Below are 23,914 nucleotides of genomic sequence, written 5' to 3' on the forward strand. Positions count from 1 at the left end.
TTTTTTTTTTTGATTTCTCCATTGGTCTCCTAGACAAATTGATCGGGTTAAAATTGCCCAACACGTGTCAGTGTTTACCCAGAATATTGTAAGGCTGGGCCATCTGACTTCCCCCCGCGGATCGCGCCAGGAGTTTATAAAACAAATGAACTCTTAATAAGGCTTTTACTTAGAGGGCTCTGTGGGAGTTGCAATGATCCATCACCACGCTCTCGCCGGCGCTGTGCCGGCACCCACGTGGTGGGGGAGCAGTGGCATGGGCTGGCTGCGCCTGTGGCTCAGGGGCTGCAGGTCCCAGCCAGGATTTGGTGGTACTGTGGCTCATATGTACATGGAGACCCTCTGTCCTCCTCACTCACCCTTCGTACCCCTCACTCCTCCATCCTCACATCTGCTAGCACCATGGGGATGTCCAGCATCCATCCATGTCCTGGGGGTGTTCCCGAGCCACAGGAATGCCCTATGTCCAGCTGTGTTATAGGGGCTGCTTTACTTCTCAGCCCATGTCTGTCTGTGCTGCAATGATGTCCTGTGTCCATCACTGCTGTGAGGATGGCTCACGCCCACCTGGGCTGTGGTTTTTCCCCATGTCTGTCCTTGCCATGGGGCTGCCCGCATCCAAGTACACCATGGGATTGCTCCATGTCCGTCTGCCCCCACTGTATTCCCATCTATGCCTGGAGATCCCTCACCAGATTTGCTTGCTGCCACTGAACACAAGGAGTCAAGCCTGTGCTCTGCCTGCACTGTCCCTCCTGTGTTGGGGCTGTCAAGGTCCTCTGTGGCTGGGTGGACCCCCATGTGTCCTGTGAGGAGCACATGCTCAGTTCATGGTGGTTCATGAGGAGCACGTTCATGCTCATGGTTCATCACTGCCAGCAGGTGAGAGACCCTTTGGGATGCTCTTTACACCTCCAGTTTTTTTTCTTCCATTGCCTAAGGCAGATGACCCATGCTCTGCTGAAGAACGGGAACTAACAAGATGCAGGAATGAGCTTGTTTCAATTCACTGAACTCCCCCCAGAGAAAGAGGCAGAGAAAAACACCCCTTGTTTACAACAGCAGGGAATGCTCCTCTTCCTGTCTGATAGACGATTGCTAATACCTCTCGGGATGTTGGCGGCCCAAATCTGTATTCTGGGATGTTGTCACACACAGCACAACATGCAGATGGAGCAGGCGCCGCGCATGCTAATGCGCCGCCCCGCCACATTGGTATTCGCCGGCACTGAAGGGTCCTTTGTGGGTTTTTTTATGATTTCTCTTTTATTAGAAGGAAGCTAAAGGCGTTTAAAGGAACGAGTGACAGCCACACAGGCTAAATATCAATAGTGCACCTTTATGGCTCCCCTGCTGCTGTCGCTGGTTCTGCGAGCACCTGCGAGGCAGCTGCTGCTGCCAGCTCTGTGCCGTCCCTGCCCCAGCACACCACGGCAACCCTGGTTTGATGTAAGCCCTTTAATACAGAACCACAGTGTCATAGGGTGGGAATGGATCTCTGAGACCATCGAGTCCAACCTGTGACTGATCCCCCCCACCGTGTCAGCCAGTCCAGAGAACTGACTGCCATGTCCACAGTTCCTTGAACACCTTGAAGGATGGGCATCCCACCACCTCCCTGGGCAGCCCATTCCAATGTTTAATCACTCCTTCTGTGAATAAATTCTTCCTGGTGTCCAACTTGAACCTCCCCTGACACAGCTTGAGGCCATTTCATCAGGAATATGAAATGTGAATCATTCAGTCCTGCCCATCCCACCCAGCAGACCAGGTACCCCTGAGGGATCAAACAGGCTGTCTGGGTGCTCAGGTGCTATCAGAGATGCCAAGACCTTCGTGGTTCAGTTTTCCAGGGTGGATGATGCTCCTTGGCTCTGGGCCACCAGCAATGCCCCTGGGCATTGCCAGGGCTGGTGGCCTTCCCATTATGTTGACTTTTCCCAGCTGTCCAACATCTGACGTCTCCTGAGCTGTGTCAGAGCAGATGATTCCCCTATCCCACCACTCCTAACCAGCTGACCCCACATCTTGGCCTTTGCTGGGACCTGGTTGTGTCCCCTCCAGGGTCACGCAGCAGAGTGGTGGTGCTCAGGGCTGAGTGGAGAGTGCAGGTGGGCTCAGACAAATCCCTGCAGGGAAGAGGCATCATGGGTCAAGGGAGTTACTGTCAAGGTGATACTTGTGGGAGGGTCACCATGGGCCACCTGTTCTCCTGCCTTTCAATAAATTTGTTTCATCCAAACCAGAAGATTTCATGAAAGGCCATCAATCTGTTAGTGGGAAACAAAGAGCAAAGTCCAAAATAGCCATGTTTTGGTTTTGGTTTTGCTTTTTATTGAAAAAAAAACAGGAAAAACATTTCAGATTCTGACAGACCATTTTGTTTAGAGGCCTTTCTTCCATGTAAAATCAGTTTTCCAAAGTGTGAAGTCTTTCTGTCTGGAAGTAACAGTGTTATCCCTGCCCGGCCATCACAGCAGCATTGTGTTTGACCTGCTCCTCCTTTTCCTTTGTCAGATGCCAAGGAAGAGGCTCTCACCTTGACTTGGGTGCACCTCTTCGATGTTGCTCTATTGCTCCTACTCTGGCAAGAGCCTCTTCCTTGGTCTAAAGATGAACACTCCAATTTCACATCTTCTGATCCATGCTGGTTGGTGTTGGACTTCCTTTCTTTGATCACAGAGGAGAAGGGATGGCTCAGAAGCTGTTTTCTCCCTGCAGAGTTTTGGTTTAAAGGGAAGAAAAAGGAGTTTTGGATCAAAGAGGACCAACTGCACAGGCCTTTTCCTCTGGGCTGGGCTCCATCCATTACACAGGGTCCTGATGGGTTCCTGTGCCACCTGGAAGTGCTGGGAGGGGCCCACTGCTGGTGAACCCCACTGGGTTGGATCCTGACCCCTGCCACTGCTGATGAGTGAAGCTCAGTCACAGTGCTTTGCTCCTTTGGCTGCATCCCACATGAATATCCATGCATGGATGTGGCTGCATGCCCGGGTGAGCCCACCTCAGCCTCACCCCTGATCCTGGCCTTTCACTTTGTGCTCTGCAGTCGTCAGCTCCTTCTCTCCATTTCTATGGCAACTGTAAATACCTCAACCCTTTTGTGTCTTTTTTTAGGGTTTTTTTGTGTGTGTGCGTGTGCGTGTGTCTGGGTTGGCTTTGTCCTTTTTGCATAGAGCATTAAATCAGAAAGGGACTTTAGGTTACCAAAGCCCTGCTCTGAGCTTGGCCCAAGGTCTCTGAGAATCAGCGGGCAAGATCCTCACAACTGGCCTGCGTGTTGCCAAGTGGCTTCACGTTTCCAGCCCCGCTGTTACTTCCCTCATCCCCCAAAAATCCCCATTTGCAAGTCAACTGCATCATTCTCCCCTGGGGCTTTGTCCTGCTTTTTCCACAGCCCCATCCCTGGGTGTGATGGAGGAGCAGCAGGCTTCTCAGCGGCAGTAATTAAAGGGAGATGTGGTGCCTCTGCCAGGGAAGGTGAACCCGTGCCCCTTGTACATCCGAGGCTTGAACATGGGAGAAGAGCGTGTATTAATGGCATAATTATGTGCCTCTTTCCAGAAAAAAAAAAAAGGAATGTATTTTATGCCATTTAATGACCTTCAAATTAACAGTTCTTTGAAAGCACTTATGTATATTTAATTTTAAATATTGCTGCAAGTCAGAGCAGGGCTTGCGATGAAAACAGCAGGCAGCCGGTTTTTAAATAAGAGTGATCTCAAGCCATTATTTCTGAGCCTGTCAGCTTTTGGTGCCTCTAATGCTCCTTTGCCAAGGAGAAAACAGGGCTATCCTTCCCCCTGTCCCCCTTGTACCAGCCTGAGTCCCATGGGATCTCCTCTTCTACTTTCTGGTTTTCCAAGTGTTTGATTCAGAGAGAAGGAAGGGTTGGGTTGGGCTTGGGTTGCAGAATCTCATCAATAAATTTGCCTGCATCCCAAGGACATCTCTGTGGGAACATCCCAGTTGGCCATGGTCCGGGATAAATCCTTGGGCATTGCCTATGAAAGGTTTTTTGCACTACCATCAGCCCTTGCCATTGTTCTGAGATGGGGACAGACATGTTTCTCTTTGTTAAGGTTTGAATTATAAGGCTTTTGCCTCTGATCCATAAGAACTGCCAATATATCTGAGCCCACTCTGTGTTCACTTGGAAATCATTACTCTTAAACATTGAATTTGAGTTTAAAAAAAAAGGATCAATCAGCTTCTGAGACGAGGAATGGATTTACAGACCCAGGAATGTTCTGTAGCTCTTAAGTCACCCATTTTCCTTGAACTGCTGGCAGGAAGGGCGGGGGCCAGGGAATCACATCCAGCTCCAGCAGTCATCCAGGTGCTGCTCATCCCTGCTGCCCCAACGTCCCCGCTGCGTGAGGAGCTGCAGGGGGATTTAATGTTCAGGTCATTGTCTGCTGTGGTGCCTCTTCTGTGAAGGATCCTGCCAGGTTGGATAGTGATGCAATACTTGGATCATTCCCTGTGAGTCTCCTCAGAATTCTGGAAGTGCCAGAAACTTCTTGAGTGATGACAGAGGAGAAGCCAGCTCCACACTGGCGGGACTCCTATGGCAAGTTGTTTCATCCCATCAGTGATTTCTTTGCTGCTTCTGTTTTGTTTTATATTTTTCATATTTTTGGGGTGTTGGAGGGATCCTTTGGGATCAATGTGGTGTCTTGGTTCCTGTCAGAGCAGCAGATCAGTGCTGGGGAGGGGAGTGCACCTGTCTTAGTGACCACGGTGCCCTTCACCTGCACCTTTTGGGCTTGTCAGAGCTGCTGGCACTTGGGATGGTGTCCCAGGGCTGTCACTTTTGGCTGGCTGTCCTCCACAGACCAGCACTGTGAGCACCCCTCCAGCCCAGGCATAGCTGCTCCCCTTCTCCCTGTCTGTGTCCGAGCATCGCTGCTGCTTCTGCTCTCCTCCTTCCTCTGGCCGTTGGAGTTTAAATAGCTGCTTCTGCCCTCCTTCCTCTGGCCATTGGAGTTCAAACAGCCCTGACACCCCTGGCTGTCCCACCCTGCTGCATTGCTCTGCTGTTGGGGCTGTTTTGGGGACATCTCTGGTTCCCTGCAGACCCCAGCACGTGGACAGCTGCATTGCAGGTGACACAGCCATGGAGGGGGTGGGCCCATCAGTGGCAGAGCCAGGATGGCGTTGAGGTCTCCCGGCCTGTCTCTGGAGGGAAATGCTGGAGGAGGTTAATCTGAACAAACCAGCCCCGTGAATTTTAAGTGGATTAGCTGAACTCTGCTCCTTCCCAAAACAGACAGTGTCCTTTTGGGGCGGATGTGGAAGTGGATTAGGCAAAAATCTACTTAAGGCTGCATTAATTCTGGATAAGTGTAGGGGGATTAACGCCCATCCACTTAAAAAAAATTAATTGGAGTGAACTTTTCTCTGTGTCCCCAAGTAAACAAGACTCGGCAGCTTTCCCCATCCAGCAGCTGGGCTGTGCCTTTCCCTTCTCTGCTCTCCCACCCCCTCAGGTTGTGCAGGAGCTGCCATCGTGGTCGGGGAACCTGCTCCTTTCTGGTTATCCTCAGGGGCCTCATTAGGCAATTGAACCCTTGTGTGAAGGTAGGGAGAGAGGGCAGGGAAATTATGGTCACCATCAGTGCAATTATCAATGCTAATTTAGTGCCAAGCAGGACTGACAGTGGGGAGGGGCAGGCCAAGGCAAGTGTTGTCTGAGGAGCCAGGTGAGCCTCACATCACATCCTTGTGGGGGCTTCTGTGCACAGGCAGATGTGGAACGTGCACACATCGGTTGGTTTACTTATTTTTCCGCACCGTGCTTTGGCTGAACTCTTCGGATTCCCCAGGCCTAAATATTTGGTAGCCAGCCAGAGGCTGCCGTGATCAGGGACTCAGGCTGGGTTTAGTGCCTGGGTGGCAGTGCCAGGTCGTGACCCTGATGGTGCCTGGATGGGGATGGAGCTCTGGGAGGCCCCAGGGAAAAGGGGGTGAGATGTGACTCTTTTTGGAGAGGGTTTGGAAATGGGCCGGTGCTCAGGGGGGCTTGCAGGATATAGGGCCGGCTTTGGGTCACTCTCAGAGTTGCCTCCCTCCTTCCCCGTTCCCACCAGCTGCTCCCTTTTTCCATGGCATCACACGGGCACAGCAGCTGTCTCTGCAGTGCCACCCATCCTTGATTATTTTGAGTATTTGCAATTCTGCCGAGTCCCATGAGGGCGGAAAGGGAGAGCGCCCTGAGGCTGACACGGTGCCCGCATCCCAACCACGCCGCTCCACAACCCCTTCCCTCATGGAACGCCTTCTCATCGCACAAAGGTGGCCTCTCTATTGCTATTTGTGTCACGCCAGCACTCGGAGGCCGAGATCAAAGCCCTCCGTCCGCCTCGCAGGGGTTCCCACGCCGGCGCTCCGGGAGGAGGAGGAGGAGGCGGGATGAGGGATGAAGGGGATGACTCGGTGGCTGCGTACCTGGGGATGAGCTCCACTGCCGCCAGCCCCCCCCCCCCCCCATCCTCCTCCAGCTGTTCATGACCTGTCCCTCGTGTCTCTTGAGATCCCTCCTTTGGGATCAGCCTAAATCATCTTTAGCTGTCCCTGGATCGTTTTTTGTGCCCCCATGAAGGGAAAGGCTGCAGCTCGTGTGGGAGAGCTGAGCCTGCAGCCACCACCCCTGGGGAGGGCGCGGGTTCCCCGGGGAAAATAAACCCCCAAACCCTTCCCCAGCCCTCCTGCTGCCGGGCGGGTTGGGAAAGGGCGGCTCCAGGAGCTGGGAATGCCGCGGGGGAAGGCGGTGGCGGAGCCGGGAGCAGCGCCCGGGGCCGGAGCCGTCGCTCGCGTCCAGCTTTAATGTGGCAGAATCCGGAGCCGATACAAATCACCTCGACTGGCATCCATCCCCCGGTCCCGCCCGGCTCAGGCAGCGAGTTCAGCATCCTTATAGCAGCTGTGTTTCTGTTACAGCCTTTTTTTCCAGGTGTTTGACTGTTCTGATCCCATTAACGTTAACGAGAGCTGTGAGACCAAACCTCCAAGCATGGCACCGAAAATGGCCCCCTGCGCCCAAGAAATACCCAGCAATATCTTTTGCCCCAGCTGAAGTCCCTTTTTAGAAAAGATAATCTCAATTTCTCTCCCCTTTTCTCTGCCCCTTTTTCCACCGAACACTACATTACTAAATAAAACTTTCATTACTACCTGGGTTTGCTAAAGAAAAAAATTATTTCCATTCAGGAGAACGATGAATTTTAATAGGAGTGAAATGTCAGGCACAGCTGGGGTGGCTTTCTGAAAGCATTGGTATGTTTGGAGAGGCACAGGGATGCCCGGCAATAATTAGCCAGTGAGCCCCGGTTTTTTGTGGCCCAGCAAAGGGACCCAGCAGTCAATTGCTTTGTTATTTAATGTGCTGCCTTCATGTTTCCAAGGTGCAATTGTATATTAAAAGCATCTTTGCCTCTCCAAAGTGGCTAAATAATGGGATTTTGCTGCTGTGTGGTACTTGTCGGTTATAGGGTGTGGAGAAGGTGCTCCTGGGGCTGCTCCTCTGGTCTCCAGACCTTCTGGTTTCCCCCTGGCAGCAGAGAAAATGGGGAATTTTTTTTGTTACAATGAAAAAAAGCGATTTGATGGTGCCTGGTGGTTTGCTCCTGCTTTACACCCGGGGAGGGCTCATTTTGCATTGGGAGGGGGTGGAAAGGCATCTTGGCTGCTGGGGGACACGGATACCCTCCCACCCCCAAAATCGTGTCAAGCCTCCGCTCCCTAAAGCAACTCAGCTTCACAAAGAATCCCATCTCTTCCATTCCTTCCTTTTCCCCCTGAGGAGAAATGGAGAGCTTTCAGTGAAATCATCACTTTTCTGACAGCATATTAATTAATCCCTGCTTTTTTTTTTTTTTTTTTTTTTTTTTTTTTTTTTTTTTTTTTTTTTTTTTTTTGAGAGGCGGTATGTGCTGGAAGAAGCCTTTGGGTTTCTCTGGGGGCTCGGCGGGGAAGGAGCGTGGCTCTCCGGGCTCCAGACGTGCCTATTCTCACCCTCTCCTCGTCTTCCTCTTGCCTTGCAGGGGCGTCGAGTGCAGCACTGCAGCGGGGCAGCAGCGTCGGAGAGGGGGCCCCAGGGGCCGCTCCCCACCACAGGATGCTCCGGGACGTCCCGCAGCGCCCCGGTCCCCGTCCCCCCGAGCCGCGGCGTGTCCCGGGCCAGCCCTACCCTGTCCTGTACATAACCAGTGAGATGTCTGTAAAAGATTTCAACCCTCGGAATTTTTTTTTGTTTGCTCCCCCGTCCCCTTCTTTCCCCAGTTTGTTGATTGTGTTGAAATTGTCGGAGTTTGTAACAGTATCTTTCAGAGAATATTGTACTAAAGAGAAAATTGCACTCAATAAAACGGATGAAATAAGCGTGGTCCCTCGCCTTCCCCTTCCCAGGGGCAGCCTTCCTGCTGCCGGCTTCTCTTCAGCTCGGAGCTGGGGGAGTGTTTGCCATGAATATTCATTTGGGGAACTGGCAGCGCTCCACCACTCCTTGACTTACCTCGAATGTTGATGTCTATCAGATTTGGCTCCCCGGTTTGTAAATGAAGTGACTTTATTCTCGGCGATCCCTATCGGAGCTTGCTCGCAGCAGCAGAGCCGGCAGAAGGAGTTTTCCTGGCGCGGGTGTTTGTGCGGAGCGCCGTTCAAAGCCCCGGTGTGCGATCGCTCAGGGAAGCCGCGCTGGAAGCGCTGACTGGGATCAAAGCGCCGTCCCTGCTGGCTCCCCGAGTCCTGCTGGAGCCTGTCCATGCAAAGGCTGATGCTCGTCTTGAATCTGCTTTCCTTAAGGATTACTGTAAATGATGGCTGGAAAATGGATTCTTCCGTGTGTGTTGGCTGCACTTGGGCATTTTCTCCTGCTGGGATCAATCACACACCCCACCCAGCTCTGTCTCACACACTCTTGAGGTGGTCCTGTGCAGGGTCAGGAGTTGGACTCCCTGATCCTTGTGGAGAATCCTCCATCACTCCTTCCGCCTCAGGATATTCCATGATTCTCTGGCCCAGGTGATGCTGAGAGCAGCTGGTCCTGCCGGCACTGGGAACATCCTCCAGTCGGCAGCAGGGGCTGAAACGGGGGCTAAAGGTTTTGTAAATTAAAAATACGCAGCCACCAATGAGTTATTTGGGGTTGAGAAAGGGGAGCTGCTACTGGGGGAGCTCTGGAGATGGGGACAGGGGTTCCCATGGCTGGGGTTTTGGGGTGAGCCATGGGGAGGGAAGCAAGCAGCAAGCAGTGCTTCAGCTGTAGGTGGGGCTGGCAGAGCTATGCAGTCCCTGGCATCCTTTAACTGTCCCACCAGTGGTGGTGTTGATAAGGGGTGTTCTCATGGCTCCTGTCAGGAAATTTCCAAGTCTCTTCTGCTTCTCCAGGGCCATTATAGCTGGGATGTATTTATCACAGGAATTTTTGAGTGCGTTCTGTGTGCTGATGGGGATGGCTCCAGGTCCCCGCAGGCAGGACTCCACTGCCCCAGCCTCACACACCACAGTGAGGTTTGCCTCACACTTTACACAGGGGCAGAACTGTTTTGGGTGTTTGGCATGTGGTGGGTTTTTTTTTTTGTTGGTTTTTTTTTTTTTTTTTTTTTTTTTTTTTATTTGCCAAGTCCATGCTGACAAATGAAAGCAGAGAGTCTCTGCCATCTTTTCATATGCAAATAGGCAGCAGCTGATGGAGGGCAGAGTGAAGTTGTTTGTGTGTCCTTAACTGAGTGGACACTTGATTTAGTGGGCTTCTGGTGTGGTTTAAATGAGTGCTCATACTTGTTGAATTCTCTGAGGTTTGTGGTGCTTGGGAGGGTGTATCCTTTACACAGGTTTTCCCCTTGAGTAACCAATAGACATTTACAGCCAGTGCTTGATGTTCCCGAAGCAGTTTGCCTTGGAAGAACCTTTTAACGGGGTCTGGGGGAGCCCTGCTGTCAGTGTGGTGGTTTGTGGGGTTCTGAAGGACCCTGGGGAGCCAAAAGCCCCTCGGCAGAGCCTGGATATGGCCAGTCAGTCCCCGACAGACTCTCACTCCCTGATGCAGGTTTATCCAGCTGCAGGCTCTGCAAGCTGTGTTTTATTTTCCCCACGGGATAACCAGTCACTATCTCTGCCTGCGTCTCAGCTGGAGCGAGATGTCATTTACGAGGCCACACAGCATCCAAAGAAACTGTCCCTGAGCTTTCAATATAGACACAGGTGACTGTCACAGCCGGAACAGAGCCTAACCCTCAGAATGAAAAATCTTTCCTTCATGGCTCTCAGGTTTGAAAAATGGAAGCCGAGCACTGGCTCCAATTACCCCGCAGCAGCTCCCAGAAATTCCCAATGCACCTGGTGCTCCAGCACACCAGTGTGATGCCAGCCTAACTCCGGCACTGGTGGTGGAATAAATCCTTATTTACCCCACTGCAAGGAGAGAACTGAGCCAGGACTGTGCTCGGCTCCATGGGGTGCAATGGGGGGCTTCCCTGGGCAGTTCACGTGTGGAGTCTGGTGGGACACCCTTGCTCTTATTCCGGGTGCACAGCTCTGGTCTGAAGATGGTCCTTCCCATGGGAAGAGAGTGAGTGGGAATGTACTGGCTGTGCAGAGATGTGGCAGTGAAGGAGGGAGAGGTCGGACACACATCCCCCGCCCTCTCCCACCTCCCCTCCCTCCCACACCCTGCAGTGAAAGACAAATAAAAGATGAGCCCAAGAGGACCATAGGCTAAATTGTAATTGGAGCAATATGGGCCGATGATGAAGTTCTGTGCCAACCCGCATTAACTGGCAGCATCTGCTGGAATTATTGAGATGCCTCATCGCCTATTAAAAGTGCTGGGATTTTCCTGGAGGACAAGCCAGGCAGGCTCAGCAGTGCTGGAGAGCCAGGAGGGCTTGGATGGAGCCAGTCTGAGGCTGCTGCAGTGTTGAAAGCTTCTCCAGGCCCTCTGGAGACGTTTTGGGGGATGCTCTCAAGAAAGTCACCTCCTGCTGCCAGCAAGAGGCTCATTCCTGTTTATGTGGTCACCCCACATACCCCTCCTAAGGGCCACCGCATCCTCCCTCTGCTCCAGGGTGATGAGGACAGGGCAGGATTTACTCCAAGCAGTTGCTTTTAGTTGGATTTCAGGTACTACCCTGATTAAACCTACACAGCCACCCCCTTTGCTGCCCTGAGCCACCAGCAGCACCCAGGGAGGGCATTCTGCCCCTCTGCTCTGCTCAGGTGAGACCCCACCTGCAGTGCTGCATCCAGCTCTGGGGCCTCCAGCGTAAGAAGGATGTGGAAATGCTGGAATGAGTCCAGAGGAGGCCATGGAGGTGCTCCCAAGGGCTGGAGCCCCTCTGGGACTGGGAGAGCTGGGAGTGTTCACCTGGAGAAGGGAAGGATAAGGGAGACCTCAGAGCCCCTTCCAGTGCCTCCAGGGGTTCCAGGAGAGCTGGAGAGGGACTGGGGACCAGGGATGGAGGGACAGGACACAGGGAATGGCTGCACACTGCCAGAGGGCAGGGTTAGATGGGATATTGGGAAGGAATTCTTCTTGTGAGGGTGATGAGGCCCTGGCACAAGGTGCCCAGAGAAGCTGTGGCTGCCCCATCCCTGGCAGTGTCCAAGGCCAGGTTGGACAGTAACTCGGAGCAACCTGGGCTAGTGGGAGGTTGGAATGGATGAGCTTCAAGGTTCCTTCCAAACCAAACCATCCTAGGATTCCACAAAGCTCCCAGATACATGCCCTCACCCAACTGACTGATCAAACCCCACCTCCTGGGATTTAGGCAGGATGGAGGACATGTTTGAGCTGCTGCTGTGCTATGAGCTGGGCTCCTTTACCCCTGCCCTCAGCAATGGGGAGGATTCAGGATGCTTTCCTGCAGGAGCAGCCCCCAGGAAACACCTCTCACACCCACCTGGCCCTGGAAGAGTGGGAATCCTTTGCTGTAAGGTGCCCTGGGGTGCTGGCATTAACCTGGCTGGGGAAAATGTCTCTGCTGTCACCCCAGCTTTGGGGACTGTCCCTGCTGCTTGTGGACCCAACTGGAGATGCTGCTTCTCCTCTGAAGGAACAGGGGAAGTGGAAAGCTCCCCAAACCCCCAAGATATCCGTGCTGCCTGGCTCAAGACCCAGGCAGGCTCACCAGTTCTTCCCACCTGCCCACATTCCCTCGTTGAAGTTCCAGGCAGGGCTGGGAGGTGCCTTCCGACCCCAGACGAAGGGAGGTGTTCCCTGTGCCACACCCGGAGCTGCTCCTGAGCCTCTCCCGGTGCCACGGCAGCCCATGCATTATTTACCACCCTCTTCCTGCACACCGAATTATTCATTTCCCTCGTGGGCCCTTTCCCTGGCTCTCTAATCAGACTTTCTTAGCTCCTTATAAACACTAATGAATTTATTTCCCCACGCCCTTATGAGGGAGATGGGGTATTATATCTTCTTTATACAGAGTGAGCTCAAGTGTGGATTCGGGAACTTCAAAACACGTTGGCACCCTGGGAGGTCTGGAGAGCTGGTGTTCCACACCTTGGGGGTGTTTGGCACCCAGCAGTGGCCATGGGCATCACCTGGCTCTGGGTGTCCCAGCAAGGAGAGCAGGGGGTGTCCATCCAGCCTGGTGCTGGCCCCATGCTGGTGGTCCCTGCTCAGCTTTCATCCCAGCAGCTCCATCCTCCCACCTTCCCTTCTCTGTTCAGGATCTGTTTGGTCACTTGGCTCTGAAAACACGTGGGTGCAATGTCACTGGACATCCAACACTCCACGGGACTGTGGTGTGTGTGCTCTGGAAAGGCAGCCAGGCCCCCAAACTGGTGTTCAGCTGGAGATTGTGCTGGAGTGGCTCTTGACGTGGCTCCTGTTTTGATCAGCAAGGCTCACCAGGCTGCACACGCAGACAGTGTCCTAAAGCAAGGGTAACCAGGGGCAGCACTAAATCACCTCAGCAGCTTCATCCAACACTGGGGGTTTCCCCCCAGGACAACTCAGGGGATGTTCAGGCTGGATATCAGGAAAGGGTTCCTGATCAATCACCAGGGAGAAACCGGTGGATTGTCTGGAACCGGCTGTCCCCGGTGTGAAGCCCAGGTCTGTCTGTAGCTCTAACAGCATCCCTGGGATTACCTGTGGGCCCCCCGGGAGCTGCCCAGGGTGCAGAGCACCCTGTCCTTGCCTGATCCCCTTTCCCATTTGCTGCTGCAGACATTCCTTGACGAGTTTTGCTCCCCTCAAGTCGCAGCAGGGGCCTCAGGCTTTTCGTTGCCGCTCTCCTGGACCTCTCTGTCCTGCAGTGCTCTTTGTCCTGCCCACTGCCCACGTTCCCTCGCTCTCAAGGTGGCCCCGCTGTGCTGAGTCCGCATCTTTTCCCGTGCTCTGTACTCGTTTGTTTCCTTTGCCGATCCCGACACTCTTCTGGACCCCTCTCCTTTAGATTTCACCCCCTGCTAAGCCCGGGCAGCCTTGCCGGGGGTGTGGGGAGCAGCAGCTGGGGCGGGATGTGCGGGGCCAGCTCTGCCTTCAGCGCCGGGAGACTTTGTTTGTTAATTGCTCTGGGGTGTGTGGCACTGAGCTGCGCGAATTACCCTCGGCATCCCGAGCCTCAGTCAATGCGGCCAGCCGGGCTGAGCTGTGCGGTGTCACCGCGGGGTGCCTGGGGGTGGCTGGAGGGACCTGTGCTCTCCCCAGTGTCCGAGACTCCTCTCTGCTGGCAGAGGTGGCCAGTGCTGCATCCCCGGAGCAGAGGAAGCCTCCCGAGGAGCAGCGAACATTCCCAGGCTGTCCCCGTCGGGAAGTAAGATGAACACACCGCTGCTCCTGCACGTAGGTGTGGGTGCTACCACTGCACACCAGGACTGATCCAGCTCCTCTGCAGGAGCACCGAATGCAGGGAAGAAAGACATAGGGTTGGGAGATCTGGGCGAGAGAGCTGGAAAGGGACTTTGGACAAGAGCATAGAGTGGTAGGTCAAAAGGGAACAGCTTAGGTGGGATATTGGGAAGAGATTCTTGGCTGTGAGGGTGGTGAGGCCCTGGCACAGGTTGCCCAGAGAAGCTGTGGCTGCTCCATCCCTGGAAGTGTTCCAGGCCGGGTTGGACAGGCCTTGGAGCAGCCTAGGCTGGTGGAAGGTGTCCCTGCCCATGGCAGGGGGTGGGAATGGATGAGCTTTAATTCACTTTCAACCCAAACCATCCTGGGGTTCTGATTCTGTGCTGAGCCTACACTGTGCCAAACCAATCCAGATGCATCCAGCTGCATGTGGAGATTTGTCCCTGTGGGTCTCCACAACCATGATGGACAGGAAACAAAACTTGCACTGCTCAGGCCAGGAGCCTGAACATGCTCCCTCCAGCCCCCTGGCTCCCCACAAAATTCAAACAAACATCCTTCTCCTTCCCAGGGCCGTTCCCTGGGTGAGCTCAGTGCTGGCTCCGTGGCACGGTGTGCACAGCTGTTCTGCCAGCAGATTTCCTGGAGTGCTTTGCAGCTCCACACTCCTCCCTCTCGCAGCAAGGCTGCCTCTGAGATGCTGCTCCTGTTTGAGCAGACGCTGGCACCGATAGCCCTGACAAGCAGCAATTATTGCACTGACAAAATAAAAGTTTTGAGTTGTTTTGCAAATATTTTTGAAGCCCTGATACAGCAGCAGAAGTAGGCGTAATTACACATAAAAGTGTATCTCCTTTATAGTCTTTTAATTATCTACTCAGGTGAACCATAATTTGAGGGGAAATGCTTTAAATCTGTTCATTTCTAATAATAAAAAATGAGGTGGGAGAGTGTTATTTTAATGTAATTAAGAGAAGACATGGCTGGATGGATGGCTGAGAGAGCAGGATCTGAGCTGTGCTCTGGGGACCTTGGGCTCTGTCCCCTCCCCTGCCACCACACGGGTCCTGTCTCTGTGCAGGACAGTCCACTACCACCACAGTGGAATTGAGTGTTCACACGTGGTGGCAACACTGTTTTGTGTCAATACTGAGTACTCTTGTCCTCAGCCTTCCTGAGCTCAGCTTTGCCCGGGCCTGCCCTGTAAAACCAGGGACTATTGGGGGACACCCTGAGACTGATCTGCTCTTGCAGGCCACTCTCCAGCCGTGCCAGGAGAACCTCTGGAGGCCAGTGTGGGACAGGGAGTTGTCCTGGGGAACGGAATCATAGAGTGGTTCAGGCTGGAAGGGATCTCAGAGCTCATCCAGTCCACCCCCTGCCATGGGCAGGGGCACCTTCCACTATCCCAGGTTGCTCCAAGCCCCATCCAGGCAATCTGGGCACCTCCCAGGACTTGGCACCTCTTGATGAGGACGCAGCTGCCCACACCAGTGGTGGCACCTCCAGGCCTGAGCCCTGCGTTAAAACTTGCTTTAAAGGCCTCCAGCTCCTGCCAAGCATTAGCTGTAACTCTGATTTCCCTGAACTGCTGTCAGGAGAGGCACCTTAAAGTCGGATCTTTCCATCCAGTCTGCAGCTTTCCAAGAGAAGACTGAGTGTTGAACTTGATTTCTCTTGTAATGGCTCCTCAGAGCCCCACTTACGACCAAAGCCTGGCTCCTTTGGGCGTGTGCTCCACACATGTGGCACATCTCCTGTGGAACCAGCAAGTGGGATGGATGATCCATCTTCTGGGGAGGAAAGGTCAGGCACGAGGGGATGAGGTGACTTTTCCAGGAGTCTGCAGGGAGCCCATCCCAGGGGTGCTCCAGGTGTTCGTGTGAGACATGAAGCTCCCTGCCTTTGCATCTCCCAGGGATGTTCCCAGCTAGTGCAGAGGGAAAATCAGGCTGTTTTTCACTCGCTTTCCCAGGAATCCAGAGCCCTCCCCGCCTGCCTGTGCTGCTCCTGTTATCGTGAATGTCAAGCACTTTGCAAACAGAGGCATTAAATGTCAGATCCTGTCCCTTACAAGCCCTGCTTGTAATGTGAATGCTCAGACATGCTCCGTGCTCACCTCAATCCCATTCCCTTGCCCTGATAAGTGGCGTCCCTGGTGCCACTGCCTTGGGAGGTGAGGCCACCGAGCAGTGCTCTGTACACCACTCTGGACCCTCCTCCCAACGTCTTCATCCTCTCTACCGGATATTTAAAAATCCTCAGGATCAGCTTGCCACCTGGCCCTCTCCTTTGGGGATGGAAGAGGGCATTTTGGGGGAGATGTTTGGATCCCATGACTCTCTCTCTCTCTCTCTCCCTGTGCTGAATCCTTTAACAGACAAAGCCAATCTTCCCTTGCAGCTGTGTCCAGGTGCTCCTCTCCTCAAAAGCTCCTGGTTCCAGCTGAGGCAGACCTGCTCCATGATTTCTCACCTGGATTTGCCCTTGCTCTCCTCTTGGATAAGTGAGATGAGGCATCCTGCATTCCTCTGGTGAAGTTCAACAAGGCCAAGTGCCAAGTCCTGCGCCTGGGTTGGGGCAATCCCAGGCACAAGCACAAGCTAGGTGGGGAAAGGATGGAGAGCAACCCCGAGGAAAAGGGCTTGGGGGTGTTGGTGGACAAGAGGGAAGGCTTTAAACCACCAGAGGAACATTTAGATGGGATGTTAGGATGAAATTCTCCCCTGTGAGGGTGGGGAGGCCCTGGCACAGGTTGCCATGGGAGGCTGTGGCTGACCCATCCCTGGGAAGTGTCCAAGGCCAGGCTGGACAGGGCTTGGAGCAACCTGGGCTAGTGGAGGGTGTCCCTTGGCAGGGGGTGGGACTGGATGAGCTTTAAGGTCCCTTCTGACCGAAACCATTTTGAAGTCTCTCACATCTCATGCTGCAAACTGTCTCAAGACTTCTCTCCCTGCTTTTCTGTCCCTTCTCTGTATTTGCTGTTATTTTGGATAACAGGGTGGCCCGGCAGCTCACTGGTGTGAGTCCTTAGGGTGATACCAAGTCTTTCCCTTCCCTACATTTCTGCCTTTCCCTCTGGTGTGCATCCAGGCACTGAGCTGGTCCCTTTCCCTCCCCTGGCAGTGGGAACAGCCATGGTGGCTGCCAGCTCTCCGGCTGTTTGTCCTTGATGGAGAAGCTTTCCCCAGGAACAAAGGACATGCCAGCTCCAAGCCACCAGGAACAGGGAGTGCTCAGCTCTCTTCCCTTTGGAGCCTTTGAGATGGGGTTTCTCATTTGCACTGTGGCATTGACACAGTAAAATAATGCAGAAATTGCACAGAATAAAAGAAAGCAAACACTGCATGTGCTGCTGCCCAGAAATTTGGGACTTGCTGCATGGCTAACAAGGTGCATTTTAATAATTACAGATGAACCTGTGGCCAAGAGAGCCTTCACTGAGCACACCTGGAATGAATGCTGATGCTGCCGCTCCCGCAGAATGCTGATAATCACATTTGCCAGTGCATTAGTGCTGATTTAGGGGTAAACAATAGCTTCCATCTGAATTTGTTTTACAACCTATTGACTGTAGCAGGTACCCTTTTTCTATTGAAATAATTGTAAATATTTTACCGTGCCTTCACGCTGCATTTGTTCTTGGTGTTTGTTTGTTTTGTGTTTTGGTGGCTTTAAAAAAAACCAACAAACCTATTATTTATTTATTGTGAATTGACAACAGTTGTGTTCACCCTCCATCTAATCCAAGGAGCTCATGGTTGTTTCTTCCCCTCTCCGTCCTTTGTTGGAATAATTGTTCTTCCTACAGTGCTACTGCATGGTTTGTAAGCTCATTTCAGGCTCAGCTGTGGGGATTAGTGATAACGCTGCCTATTGTAGGAAGGTTCACATTATTTAAAATTGGAACTAGAACAAAGGCAATTCAATCCCAATTCCTTGCTTTCCAGGTGGAACTGCATTTACTGATGCTGTCCAGGAAGTGCCAGGTAGGAGCTGAGCCTCTGCCTGCCTGCAGGCTGGGGAAGGGAGGTGAATCTGGCTGGGCAGCCTGAGCTCAGCCCCAGAGCCTGGGCAGGAGCAGGGAATGGCTTTTCCTTGGGTGCCCCTTCCCTGACGGTTGTTGTTAGTGCCTCCTCAAGCACTGCCCTTGGCCTGGAGATCTCCAAGTCACTGCTGCAGCAGGGATGGGATGTGGTGTTGGGGTGGAAATGCTCAGGTTGCAATGTTTTCCCAGTACAGCAGAGTCTTAGGGGCATTCCAGTAGGTCCACACCAGCAGCAGGGAGTGGGGCAGCGGCTGCTCCCAGCTCTGCTGGTCAGGTGACTTCACACACACAGCCCTGCTGTGCCAGGGCTTTGGTTAAGTGACAGCAAAGAGCTTGAACTGGCAGCTCCTTCCCTGTCTGCATGGCCAGCAGTGTGAGACCAGGTCTCCAGCAGATAGCCCAGATCATCCATCCATCCATCCATCCATCCATCCATCCATCCATCCATCCATCCATCTCTGTGTGTATCTGCTTTAAGCCAGGTCAATGCCTGGAATGTTGTCTCAGCCGGAGTTTGTGTCCCCATTTCGGCTCACACAGAGTTGGTGTCCTCGAGCACCATGCACCTCTTGAGAAGATTCTCCTGGGCTGGTGAGAGCAGGGGAGCTTGTGGCAGGGTGGAGAAAGCTGAGAGTGCAAGGAGGTCCCAGTGCTGGCACCGCTGGACCTCTCCCTTGGGATTCTTCATTGGTAATTAATGCCTTGGCTCTTCAGAGTTCACTTGGGGATTCCTGGGATGGAGGAAAGGCATTGCTGCCTCTCCTTCCATGGAGCTGTTATAGCCATTGAGTTTCACTGAGCCAGTAGAACATTCTGAGCTGGAGGGGATCCCCAAGGATCTTCCAGCCCAGCTCCTGGCCCTGCCCAGGACACCCCAACAATCCCACCCTGTGCATCCCTGGGAGTGTCGTCCAAACACTCCAGGAGCTCTGGCAGCCTTGGGGCTGTGCCCATTCCCTGGGGAGCCTGGGCAGCGCCCCACCACCCTGTGGAAGAAGAACCTTTTCCTGATATTCAAACTAAACCTCCCTCCTCCCCCAGTGATAGGACCCAAGAGAATGGCTGGAGAGTTTTACTGTAATATTTTTGTCAGCAACACTGAACTCCCTGCTCAACTCTTCCTCTCCCCCATCCCTGACCCCAAGCCCCTGCACTGGGTACACCCTGAAGGGAATGCTGACTTTCCTTCAGCCTGGGAGGTGCTGGTGTGAGCTGCCCTGGCCACTGCTGGTCCTTGAGCTTCCCATCCCTCCCCCTCTGCTGCTTCCCCAGAGGAGCGGAGCGCGTGGGGCGTGCGGGGGGCGGTGAGAAACCCCAGACACACAAAAGCTGGAGGAACCACCAGCAGCTGTAACCCTGGCAACTGTGTCTCAGCATTTGAATGTAATTATACCTCGAACGTGATAAACACTCCCAAAGACTCCTTATGTGGAGATCATACTAAACAAGTCTTTGAAATTACCCTCATCAAATATTGATAGAGGGAGAGCTTTTTTAAAAAAGAAATAAAAAAGGGAAAAGGGAAAGAGAGAGAAAAGGCAAATTCTTGCTCTTGCCCACGGGTTAATGAGGATCTGTTGGTTTATCACCACAGTGCAAACCCCGCCGAGAGCTCCGGAGCTCTGCAAAGTTAAAAGTGGGGGTGGGAGGAGAAGAGAAATAAAACCATCAGGTGAGGCAGCTCTATCGATCGGCATCTTGTTTTATGTTTGGCACGCAGGAAAGCCATCCCAATAAACACCATTTATCTTGCCCAGCCCTGGCAGACAGGGTTTAATTGCTCAGGAGCAGGAGTGGGTGGCGGGAAAGGGGCGTTCCTGAGGCCCATCAGCACGGAGGGTTGTGTTGGACAGCAGAGCATTGAGCATGGGCATCTCCTCCCACCTCCAGGGTTGGAGACAGCAGGCAGAGTGTTTTCCACCAGGAGAGCAGGTGGAAGTCCCAGGTGGTTCCCAGCAGCTGTGGATCAGGTGTGTAGGAACATCCCTGAAGTGGTGGTGTTGGCCCAGTGTGGGATGCTTCTTGCTGGTGCTCATCTCCTACCAGCACCCTCTGTCCTTGGAAAAAATCCACCAGGGGCCTTCCCTGGCTCGGGTGCTGTGCTAAGAGAGGAAGCTGGGCTGAAATTATCTCCTCTCCTCAAGCCAGGTAGGGGCAAGAGAGGCACTAAAAAAAGGGCATGAATGGAGTTGGGATGGGCTGCTGTGCTCAGCAGATGTCTGGTGCAATGCTCAGAGGAGGTTTGGTGAGCAGAGAAGCTTCTTGTCTCTTGAGTGATCTCCCAGCAATGTGTGGGGCTGGGGAGAACATGGGTGAAGAAGCACCAGTGCTGCCCAGAAAGAGGGAGCAGCTCAAACTTTGCTGGAGCAGAGGCTCTGGAGGTGTGGAGGAGGAGAGGGAAACAGCTCTTCATCCTGGCTCTGCAGGCAATGAGGGTCAAGGGGAAGCAAGCTGCAGGGGCCCAACGTCGAGAATTGCTGGTTGTGAGGTACTTGGTGACTTTTTGAGTTGGCTTTTAACAGGGAGAAGAAGCAAACAGGGGGCCCTGGCTGCAGTGTGGTTGTTTGTTGTGAATGTTGGTTGATTTGCTGTAACCAGATCTCACCTGGAGACCTGGAAGCACAGGTGTGTTTTTCCTGTGTACTGGGACTGGGGATGGTGGTGGTACTGATGTGCTTTCACCTGGCTGAAGGTTTTATCACTTGGGAGAGGTTTGAGGAGAAAATCTGAGCTCCAGAAATAGAGGCAGCAGTTGACATCCCCATGGAATCTCTGTGGGAACAGTGGCCAGCACTGTGGCTGGGGGGTCTGGGAGTGCAGCCAGAGGACAAACTGCACTTTAATAGGAATGAGGGAGGCACGATGGGATCACCAGCTTGGTGGAGAGCCATACATTCCTGCTGGAAAACCTCCCTTCCCCACTGAGCATCTCTGTTCCCAGCAGGCCTGCACCTAAAACAGCCTCTCAGCACTTTCTGAAAGAACCTGGAAATACCTCCCGAGCAAGAAAACTCCAGCTTTCATCTCCAGCCACCCAGATCTGCAGAGTCAGCCTGATGCCAAGGGACATGCCAGGACAGATGCCAGCCTGTGACCGAGCAGGATCCACCCGATGTGTCCCCAGCCCTGTGCCAGGGCCAGCCTGGTCCTTGTGCTGGGAACAGCAGGCGTGGCTGTGACACACAGACACCAGAGCCCTCTCAAGCACTGCCAGCTGTTTTATGGGCTGCTTGGAAACAGTTGGGAAGCCCTGTAATGCCAGTGCTCAGTATTAGTTACTGCTGATGCAGCTGGGAGAGGAAATAAGAGGGAATTGCAGCTCTGAAAGATGTTTTGGACATCTCTGGTCCAAGATCAAGCGTGGGTTGGTGGAGCACAAGGCAGCTGTGGCTCAGGAGTGCGAAGCAGAAGGTCTGCTGGACTCCTCCATGCTGGGAGATGATTGTGAACAGGGTGGAGCATGTTGGATGGAAAGTGCTGCAGGTTGTGATCAGAAATGTATTTCACAAATGATTCAAAGAAAGATGCACTACCCCCATGGCTTCTCGGTCTCCTGCTGAGCTGCGGGCTGAAGCTGTTTCCCATCCAAGGATGGATTATGGATTGGGATGGATCCACCCAGTATGTGCTGATGATCACTAGCTGTTAGCTGGAAGAGGGGTCTGGACAACACGTTGGATCGAAGCCTTTGAGGGGGGATCCAGATGGTGCCTGCATCCCTAGATTATCAGGCTAAAAATAAAGAACTTTGGAAAAAAATCAGTCTTCCTTTCCCACTGCAAATTCCCCGTTCTGGAGTCTTTGAAGGGGATGGAGGTGTTTGTGCTCCTGCAGGGCCTCCTCGGGAAATGCTCCTGCCGTCGGCAGAAGGTGCCAAGGGCGGTGCAGATGCTCTGAGGGGGAGTCGCTGTGTGAGGGAGCTGTGAGAGGTGCCAGAGGAGGGCAGATGTGGTCACACATCACCCGCAGGAGGGGAACAGCAGCCGAGGGCAAAAAAGACGCTTTGACCTTTTGGAAGAGCTGTCTGTGCGAGGTGGCTGGGGTGCAGTGAGCCATTTAACAGAACAGCTGAATCCTTGGGCCGAGCCACGCAAGGACTATCCCAGCAGAGGAGCTGCTTCTCCCAAGAAGGCTCCCAGGGTTCATGCTTAGATGGTTCCTTTAAAGGTTAATTCTCACCGGCAGCATCTGGAAGAAAACTCGGAGTACTCAGAGGGAACTCAACCCACTCCAAAGGGTCTTCACGTTTGTGGTTCTTTCTGTCTTTGTTTTTTAAATGTTAAAATTTGTTCTTATTCATTTCTCAAGTTAAAAATAAAGAGAGAGGCAGCCCTCCCAGCTCGGCTCCCAGCGCAGAGGCACAAAGACACAGCCGCGCCATTGCCGGAGCCGGCAGCGCGGTGGGCTGCGCTTCCCCCTGCTCCGAGGTGGCGGAATAAAGAGCTCCTGCAGTCACCTTTTTTTCCAAGAGTTGCATTGTTAAACCCTTCCGCGGGGAAATCCAGGGAGTGTAATTGCTCTGGTCTGACTCTGCCCGCTGAGCCGCCTGAATTAAGTGGGTGTTTTGGCATCCCGAGCCGAGCCTTGTGGGAAGTGACCTTCGCCTTCCGCCGCTGCTCTCTGCAACCTGCCGCTAATTAGGATGGAGAGAGCCCTCCTTTGTTTCCAAATAGTGGTTTACCCCTGTCTCGGCGTTCTGCCGGGAGCTGCCCGGTGTGACTCGGTGCATAATGAGCGCGGCGCAGCGCACGGTCGGGCTCCAGCGCCGCCGAGCGCGCCCGCAGCTCCGCCGGGCCGGGCCCAGCCTATTCACGGCACAGCCTCTCATTAGCCAGCGCCGCAATTAACAGCTCAAACCGCGCTTTGTTAAAAAAAAAAAAAAAAAGAAAAAAGTAAACCTCGCCATTTCCATGGCGCCGCTCCTCCAGTGTTTGCAAACTTGGGAGCGGCATCAATGCCCGTGGTGTCACACAAGGGTCACCCTTGGAGCCTGCGGAGTTGTGCGGGGTTTGGGGAGGTGTCAGGGCTCCACAGGTCCTCCAGAGAATCGCAGCATGGTTTGGAAGGACCAGAGAAGTCATCCAAATCCAATGTCCGAGCCAGGGACACCTCCCACTAGGGGCGGGCTTTGCCTGCTCTTGGGGCAATTTTCCCAGGTCTGTGATGGTCTGAGGACTGCCTCGGCTCCCCTCTGGTGAAAGGGGAATGAGGAATTTCTGCATTTTGGAAAGACACTCATTTCCAACCTAATAAAATAAGGGCAAAGATGATGAAGTTTTCAATGGTAAAACTAACCAACTCCCCTGCAGGAGAAACTGTAATATGGGACACTTTGAGGGTTTAAGGCAAATTTACTCAGAGGATTAGCTAAACTATGCTGAAGTTCTGTGTGAACACCCCCACTGAAATGTAATCCGGTTTATTGGCATTTGTGTTGGAAATGAGCTTGGTAAACCCAATTAATGTCACTTCAGTTCTGAGTGAGAACACTCTGCCGGGATTTCTGAACTTTAAAGCAATGAGCTTTAAATTCACACCTTTAACTTTACCCAGTGCTCCCCTTAAGCAGTTTGCCACATCTGCTGACAAGGGGACAAGGAACCAAACAGATTTATGGGGATGTGTGAAAGACCTCTGCCCACGCTCTAGAAATACTCAGACCCCAATTCTCCCAAGACATCTTGGATCAAGGGGATCCAGCCCAGAAAGCACTGGGTGTGTGGGGTGGGCTGGAGATGTGTGTGCAGACAGCCCAGCTCCCAGGAGGCTACTGATGCTGCCAAAAAGGCATCTTCATGCAGTGGCTGCTGCTGCTGCAGATCCCTCAGATCCCGTGGCAGGCTCCTGGCACAAGCAGCTCACCCTTGGACACCTGTTGAACCAGTTCCCAGAGGGAGCTGAGCAGGCAGAGCATGGAAGATGTTGCCCTGGGATTGGCCAGGGGCTCAGACCATCCTTTGGTGGCAGGACCTGATCCCTCTGGGACAGCTGTGTGGCAGGAACAGCAGAAATGTCCCTACACCAGAAGCAATGGGAAGAGCTGGGATGCACCAGGC

General features: G+C 53.3%; 1 protein-coding gene and 1 long non-coding RNA gene across 4 annotated transcripts in view; both read left to right on the top strand.

Annotated features, from left to right (window-relative positions):
* Positions 1–8,382, top strand: part of EPHB1 (EPH receptor B1) — a 76,965-nt gene extending 68,583 nt beyond the window's left edge. The window contains exon 17 of the mRNA XM_066194169.1: positions 8,046–8,382. The gene's annotated coding sequence lies outside the window, so the exon portion shown is untranslated. The remainder of the gene's footprint in view (positions 1–8,045) is intronic.
* Positions 8,383–16,333: 7,951 nt separating this feature from the next.
* LOC136295533 (uncharacterized) lies at positions 16,334–23,558 on the top strand. 3 transcript variants are annotated; one of them, XR_010722684.1, is made up of 5 exons: positions 16,334–16,417; positions 17,224–17,390; positions 17,761–17,799; positions 20,381–20,483; positions 20,803–23,558. It is a non-coding gene; the product is annotated as an uncharacterized lncRNA (long non-coding RNA). The 3 variants fall into 3 exon arrangements; XR_010722685.1 differs by lacking the exon at positions 20,381–20,483; XR_010722686.1 differs by lacking the exon at positions 20,381–20,483 and having other exon boundaries at positions 17,224–17,338.
* The last annotated feature ends 356 nt before the right edge of the window (positions 23,559–23,914 follow it).

The sequence above is a fragment of the Chamaea fasciata genome, unplaced genomic scaffold (assembly GCF_029207755.1).
Source record: "Chamaea fasciata isolate MVZ Bird 193981 ecotype frontalis unplaced genomic scaffold, bChaFas1.0.hap1 SCAF_11, whole genome shotgun sequence".
NCBI classification, from domain to species: Eukaryota; Metazoa; Chordata; class Aves; order Passeriformes; family Sylviidae; genus Chamaea; species Chamaea fasciata.